We start from the raw sequence: 7521 nt of genomic DNA, 5'->3' as shown, positions 1-7521 counted from the left end.
CCAAAAGGTGCTGGATTGGACTGCACTCTCTTGAGTATTACCCAGGCAGGCCGGTTCTGGCCAAAGCAGCGATTCTTAGGAAGGGCAGGTGGTAGGGGCTGTGACGAGGAAGAGAAGGAAGTGGTCAATATAAGCACCACCTACTCGTCCTCGTCACAGTCCTTGCAAAGCGAGGCATGGCAAAGTAGAAAGGCTTCCGAGCAGCAAAACCGAAACAAAAGGCACAGGCCAGCTACCCTGCTAACCCTGTGACACTAACACATCATTGCAATCCTAGTGGCCCCCCACACACACACACACACACACACCCCTCCCCTCACGCCTCCTCGGGCCTGGCTTGAAAACTGACACCTCCAGCCACACTCTTTTCTTTGTCTGGGGCACAGCGTCTAACAAGGCCCCTGGGAGCGGGGCTGGGTGGCAGGTGTTTGCTTTGTCGCTTGCTAGGGTGTGGGCCGACTGCACTCATTTCGGGCTGGGCTGCTGGCAGGCAGGCAGGCAGGCAGGCTGGTATCACCCACACTGCGCTATTCTCAAGGCAGGAAGCAGGAAACGGGGCACAAGGTAAGGGCAGAGACGCTCCCTTTCCCCACCAGCCCATGGGGTTGCAAATTACCACACGGCAGAGTGCCTAGTACACTTTCACACCCCTGCTCACTGCACTGAGGTGAGAGGGGCCAGCACCAGCAGGGACGGTGTTGGGGCCTTTCAGCGCTTTCAGTTGAAAGGGGCCTCGAGCCTCATGGGGGCTCTCAGCAACTGCCCACACGTTGCCAGTCAGCAGTCTTATAACAGGGCAGTATGTTCTTTTCCATATTATTTTCGTTCTGGGGCTTAAAATGCGAACTTTGCATCGCTATATAAGCTGCGTTTGCTGGAGCCCATCGGATGTCACTTCCCTCAGAGTAGACAGAAGTGTTATTTCCTTGTTACCTTTTAACACCGTTTTCTCCACATCCGCTCCTTGCTGACAAAGAAGGATTTATAGCATTTCACTGGACATTTAGTGTTACAGTTCCTGGCTGGCTGGCTGTCTCCTGATAATCAGTGGCTTTTAGCCCCCTGCTGTAATTTTTGTCTCCATTATAATGTATGTACGGGTGCCTCAGACTGTTTTCCACTCTAAGCACGCCCCCACATTCATCATGTTGAAATGGGCCCCCACACATTTTCAGCCGGGCCAGGCAGCATGGTTCTCCTTCCCAAAAACCTAGCCCCTTGCCAGCAAACTCAATTAAATGGCTTCTATTAATAATCTAAAATGAATGCAACGCACTGTTACGTGGGCTTTAAGTGGGACTGGGCTAGCCCTGATTCAGCCCCAGCAACCCAGTAATGTTCAAAAACTGCCCTCTCGCCGGGACTCTGCTGTAATCCATGCACCCCCCCTCCCCCACCACACCAAAACTGAATTTACCGATCTAACTTGATTATGAAATAAAGTTTAAAAGAAAATCTCAGGTGGTAATACTGCTCTTCTCCAGCAGATGTCCCTATCCACCATGTTTACAATCACATCATCAGTTATAGACGCTTTCTGTTAGATTATTGATTTTCTAACGTGGAAGTACAATATAGAGAATGAATGCTTTGATCTGTTTGCACAGTGTCATATTGAAGTCTTTTCATGAGAATGATTTAATAAAATTAATTAATGCAGAGCAACGATAACTGGGGAATGGGCCCTGTAATGTCTTGTTCTGATGAAATATTTGAGCTTCTGTATTTTGATCCCTTTTTCTGACTGTACATTAACACACCCTTTAAAATACATTTTACGCTCTTTCGTTTTAGGTGCGAAAACTCGCCCGCGTCTGTTAGTCACTCCTTTTATTACATGGCTCGTATGCTTGCCAACATGACCCATTCCAATCTGTAGGTGCTTCTCCAGTCCTGTTTTTTTTTTCTTTGCATTCTGGGACTTGTAGTTCTGCTTTTCCCATTATAACACTGGCTGGCCTTCTACTAGAATCTTGGTATTTTCTGATCTTGGAGGAGCTTCCTGTGTATGTTGGCAAATAAAACGAACCCTTCCCTCACAAGCAGAGCACAGAAAAAAATGCTGCTTATATAAAGATTTCCTCTTCATTTTGTATGAGGATTATTTAATCCCATACAAAACTCCTATCCTGAGTATATGGGAAATCAGTAGTTCCATGTGATTTTAGCGAAATGAATGTTACCGGAAAAAAATATTGTTTTTTTAACTGGTCCCGGTCCTCCCCCAAGCCCCACATGTATCCACACTTATACCCCCACGCCCCCGAACCACTGAACCACCTCCCACACCTGTTAACCCCTTACCCCCACCCATATATATTTATTGTTCAGTATTTTTTCGGTAAAATTTAATTAATTTTTTTTCCGGTGACCCCACTGGATACAGCATTCAGTAAGAAACTTGAGTCTCGGGAGGATAGCTCAGCGGCAACGTGCTCGCCTTGGAAGCGAGACGACACGGAGCACCACAGGTTGGATCCCCGGGTCCACGCTTAGAAACCGCTGGGTATTAAGCGCGTTATAAGTAACCTATCAAATCAAATCACAGAAGGTCCTAGGTTGGCAAGGCGCAGCAGCTTCTCGCAAGTTCTTACACACTACTTCTTGGAATCTTCTAAGACTCCTTTAAGTAGGAGGACACTGGTAGAGGCAGGAGGGTGGCGAGGCATCGCGGGGAGGCCTCAGAGGGCCAGGCTGACCCTCCATCCAGCCGCTGCTAGTCCATACATAGCCTGCAAAGACACAGAGACCCAGTCACCAAAAGAATGGCTTGTGGTTGAAAAAGAAAAAAGCAGCGGCTTGTGTTCAAAATAGCCAGCGACCACATCGTTATTATTAAGTTTGGGGGGAAGAGGGCCCCTCCTAGAAGTGACCACCTTCTCTCCCCTGCCACTATGATGGTTGGTACTTTAAGGGACATATTTCTGGGTTGAATCCCTTTTCCTGGTCATGGACGTGGCTGCCCCCCCACTCTTTCAAGACCTGCCTTTGTATCTGTGTTCTGCAGCAAACTGTGGTGTCTTTCTTCTGGTTGGTGACCGAATAGTAGGTTAATAACAACCTTTGACTTGTATGTTACCACAACAGGTCAAACCATAGCACTTCTTTACAGAACTTGGATAGTGGTGTTGCGTGATCTCTCGGTTCTGGTGGCTCAACCGGCCTTCAAATAAGCCATGGACCGACTCTGGAGAAGTCGCGCCACCCGGAGCCTCAACGGGCACTGCCACAGCCATAAACCCCCCCGTAATAACATATATATCAACTTGATCCTGCCAGCAGGACCACCTAAAAGGTCTCATTGGTGCTTGAAGGTGCGGTTTGGCATCCTTCACTACTGGCGGTTAGGATATTTGACTTCCTGTTTCCTGTTTGGATGCGGTTGGGCGGGAGCATGGCATGGAGGCTGAGTCGTACCGAGTGTTGAGCAATGTTGTGATGTTCTGCGGCGTAGCGCCTGCCCAGCAGAGCTAGAGGGAATCGCAAGGCTGGCGGGCAGGCGGCACTGACCAGCTTGGGTTTACAGCCTGGTGGATACGCCAGTGGCGGGCATTTGGCTGGCCTCTGGTCTTTCAGGGCGGTGCTAAGGGAGAACTTCCACGGGCCGCCATGCTGAGGAATGGGTTGTCGTGGCGTGCATGGTTTACGGCATCTCCCTCCAGACTGTGCTCAGAACGCCCACTCAGCTGCACGGTCCTTCCCGGGTCCCCGCGCGGTGTGTGGTGCGCAGCGTCCTGACTGATGACCATGCTATCGCTGTGACAAGACGCCGCGTGGGAGTGCACAGCTAGTAGTACCCTACATTCAAAGTGTTATGCATATTCTGAGTCCCTTCAGGTGCAATTGGGTGTCTCCCAAGAAAGAACGAATGACAAAATCACTAAAACAAGGGGCCTCATTACGACCCAGGCGCTAATGGGTTAACGGCGCAGTAAAAGGCTGCGGCGCCGTTAACCTATTAGCGCCTAATTACGAGGTCCCTTTGCGGGACCCGACCTTAACGGCTGGTTTTACCAGCCGTTAAAGTAGGGTGCCGCAAAGGGACCTTGGTGATAATTACGGTACCGCTAATAGCGGTACCGTAATTACCACCTTCAGCATTCCCATTGAGCCCTATGGGGCAAAAATGGGAATGGGGAAGGGCCATGGCGGTGTGGGGAATTACCGCCCCGCCAACCTCGGAATGGGGTGGTAATTCCCCATTCCGCCATGGCGGACACCGGCATGGACCATGGTGCTAATAGCACCATGGTCCTCCGCCTGGGTCGTAATGAGGCCCCAGGACTCGTTGAACACGAGTTGCCCAATTGCACTCCTTTAGGGATTAACCCATCACCAGATTTAAATAAATGAATAGCCTTTGCATTCAAAGATTCAAGAATGGTTTTTGTAAAAATACATATTTTACTTCCAAACTTATTGCGTTCTAACAGACAATATCTGTGGTCTTCAATTTAACATGTATGTGTTGCTAGGGGGGGGCTAAGGGGGCTACAGCCCCTGATCTTTTTTGTAGCCCCGGATAGAATCTCAGGAGCTACAGCCAAAAGGCTAGCTAGCCCCCAGTCCCAACAGTTCCGACATCAGCTTAGCCCAGGGTCTTTACCAGACCTAGCAACTCCCCTGCATATGTTGCTTCTGTTTTCAAAATAAAGCACGCATTTAGGCATATACAAATCGTGTTCCGGATAGTTTGCTACACTTCCTTCCTACACCTCTCTTTAACTATGTATGGCTTAAGAGTGATCTATTAGCATTTGACATTTAAGATACCCGACGCGTTTCGGACAATCGTTTGTCCTTTCTCAAGGGTGCGCCTGCCTATCACAGTGGTGGCTGCTGGGTCTCGGCTACGGGCGGTTCTAGACTTTTAAAAACATACAGAGAGATGCACGGATCTGCACCTACTTCCACGTTGCTAGGGAGAGGGTAGGGGGGCCCGAGGCCCTACTCTGAAATCCTGTGGCCCCCTTTCTGCTCCCCACATCAGCTGGGTTAATTTCTCTGCACTGTCAGCACAGCGCACACACAGGGCCACAATCAATGCTGCCACACAACAATGAGGAGCTGGTAAATTCCCCCTGCAGCCAAGAGCAGCCCCTCCAATCAGAAAGTAGTGAATGAAACCGCGAATGATGGGTCATTAGTGACTTAATGGTTTAGCGCCTGCATTCTGATGGGAGGGGAGGTGCAGTAGGGTGTGGCAATTGGCATGGGCGTAATTTTAGGGGGGATAGGGGTGTATGTCCCCCCCAACTTTCATGGCACACCATTCCGTCCCCATTCATTTGGGTTGGGTACCTTTTCTTCAGATGTCCTGTCCTCCCCAACATTTTCAGCAAAGTTACTCCACTGGCAATTGGTGTGCACAAAAGATTCTCTTTGGGAGTGTTTCTGACGTCAGACATTTCCCTTTTGTAGGCGCCCCCCTAGTTTTGTCTGTGGCCCCCCTACTTTTGTCTGTGGCCCCCCTACTTTTGTCTGTGGCCCCCTCTGTGCCCCTCCTAAATTTGATTCCTGAAGACGCCACTGCTTCCCAGTACTGAACGCTGCCTTGCAAGACACGTAAAGCAGAGGACTGTGCAGTGCCGCCAGCCACATGTTTTCATGCAGTGCCACACATACAAACCTCACAGGTTCGATTCCCGGGTCTGGGGTATTAAGTGCGTTATAAATAACCAATTATAATAATAACCGCCCCAGGTCCCCCGCAATGTATTATTTCTCACATATAATCGGCATTGTATGTACCCTCCAAAAAGGTTAACAATAGAGTATGCGTATCAAACCTACAGGAAAAGGCAATCGGCAGCACGAGTAGTCTCGCCTGATCAGTCTCCACCCCTCTGTCTCCATCCCTCCCTGCCCGCCCCTCCCCCTCGCCCCTCTCTCTGTGCCTCGGGTTATTTCACCCCAGATTCTCAGTACAGACTTCCCTCTCCTGCAATCCCGGCCCAGCCGTTCTCTTTTACTTTTCTCACCCCCCTCCCTGACTCTCCTTTTATCCCTCTCTTACTGTTTTTCTCTGATCTCCGGAAGTCTCTTTCTCCTCCCTGGCCTACTTCTCTTCAGGCTCTTTCTTCTCCTCAGCGTGTTTCCCCTCCTCAGCCTGTTTCCCCTCCTCAGCGTGTTTCCCCTCCTCAGCGTGTTTCCCCTCCTCAGCCTGTTTCCCCTCCTCAGCCTGTTTCCCCTCCTCAGCCTGTTTCCCCTCCTCAGCCTGTTTCCCCTCCTCAGCCTGTTTCTCCTCCTCAGCCTGTTTCTGTTTCTCCTCCTCAGCCTGTTTCCCCTCCTCAGTCTGCTTCTCATCCTCGGCCTATTTCTCATCCTCGCCCGTTTCCCCTCCTCAGCCTGTTTCCCCTCCTCAGCCTGTTTCCCCTCCTCAGCCTGTTTCCCCTCCTCAGCCTGTTTCCCCTCCTCAGCCTGTTTCCCCTCCTCAGCCTGTTTCCCCTCCTCAGCCTGTTTCTCCTCCTCAGCCTGTTTCTGTTTCTCCTCCTCAGCCTATTTCTCCTCCTCAGTCTCTTTCTCCTCCTCTGCCTCTTTCTCCTCCCCAGCCTATTTCTCCTCTTCAGCCTTTCTTTTCATCCTCGGCCTATTTCTCCTCCTCAGTCTCTTTCTCCTCCTCTGCCTCTTTCTCCTCCCCAGCCTATTTCTCCTCTTCAGCCTTTCTTTTCATCCTCGGCCTATTTCTCCTCCTCAGTCTCTTTCAAATCCTCAACCTCTTTCTCCTCCTTAGCCTGTTTCCATTCCTCAGCCTATTTCTTCTCCTCACCTTATATCTCCTCCTCAGCCTGTTTCCCCCCCTCAGCCTGTTTCCCCCCCTCAGCCTGTTTCCCCCCTCAGCCTGTTTCCCCCCCTCAGCCTGTTTCCCCCCTCAGCCTGTTTCCCTCCCTCAGCCTGTTTCCCTCCCTCAGCCTGTTTCCCTCCCTCAGCCTGTTTCCCTCCCTCAGCCTGTTTCCCTCCCTCAGCCTGTTTCCCTCCCTCAGCCCGTTTCCCCTCTTCAGCCTGTTTCCCTCCCTCAGCCTGTTTCCCTCCCTCAGCCTGTTTCCCTCCCTCAGCCTGTTTCCCTCCCTCAGCCCGTTTCCCTCCCTCAGCCCGTTTCCCTCCCTCAGCCCGTTTCCCTCCCTCAGCCCGTTTCCCTCCCTCAGCCCGTTTCCCTCCCTCAGCCCGTTTCCCTCCCTCAGCCTGTTTCCCTCCCTCAGCCTGTTTCCCTCCCTCAGCCTGTTTCCCTCCCTCAGCCTGTTTCCCTCCCTCAGCCCGTTTCCCTCCCTCAGCCCGTTTCCCTCCCTCAGCCTGTTTCTCCTCCTCAGCCTGTTTCTCCTCCTCAGCCTGTTTCTCCTCCTCAGCCTGTTTCTCCTCCTCAGCCTGTTTCTCCTCCTCAGCCTATTTCTTCTCCTCAGCCTGTTTCTCCTCCTCAGCCTATTTCTCCTCCTCAGCCTATTTCTGTTTCTCCTCTTCAGCCTATTTCTCCTCCTCAGCCTATTTCTGTTTCTCCTCCTCAGCCTGTTTCCATTCCTCAGCCCG

General features: G+C 51.2%; 1 protein-coding gene across 1 annotated transcript in view; it reads left to right on the top strand.

The window, feature by feature from the left end:
* Positions 1 to 486: 486 nt before the first annotated feature.
* The window catches only part of ARMH4 (armadillo like helical domain containing 4), a 553724-nt gene continuing 546689 nt past the window's right edge, over positions 487 to 7521 (top strand). Inside the window, exon 1 of the mRNA XM_069638088.1 lies at positions 487 to 564. The gene's annotated coding sequence lies outside the window, so the exon portion shown is untranslated. The remainder of the gene's footprint in view (positions 565 to 7521) is intronic.

This window comes from Ambystoma mexicanum, chromosome 14, assembly GCF_040938575.1.
Source record: "Ambystoma mexicanum isolate Mex_15411 chromosome 14, UKY_AmexF1_1, whole genome shotgun sequence".
Lineage (NCBI taxonomy): Eukaryota > Metazoa > Chordata > Amphibia > Caudata > Ambystomatidae > Ambystoma > Ambystoma mexicanum.
Note: the sequence above shows the minus strand (reverse complement) of the source record. Positions and strands in the feature narration are given on the sequence as shown.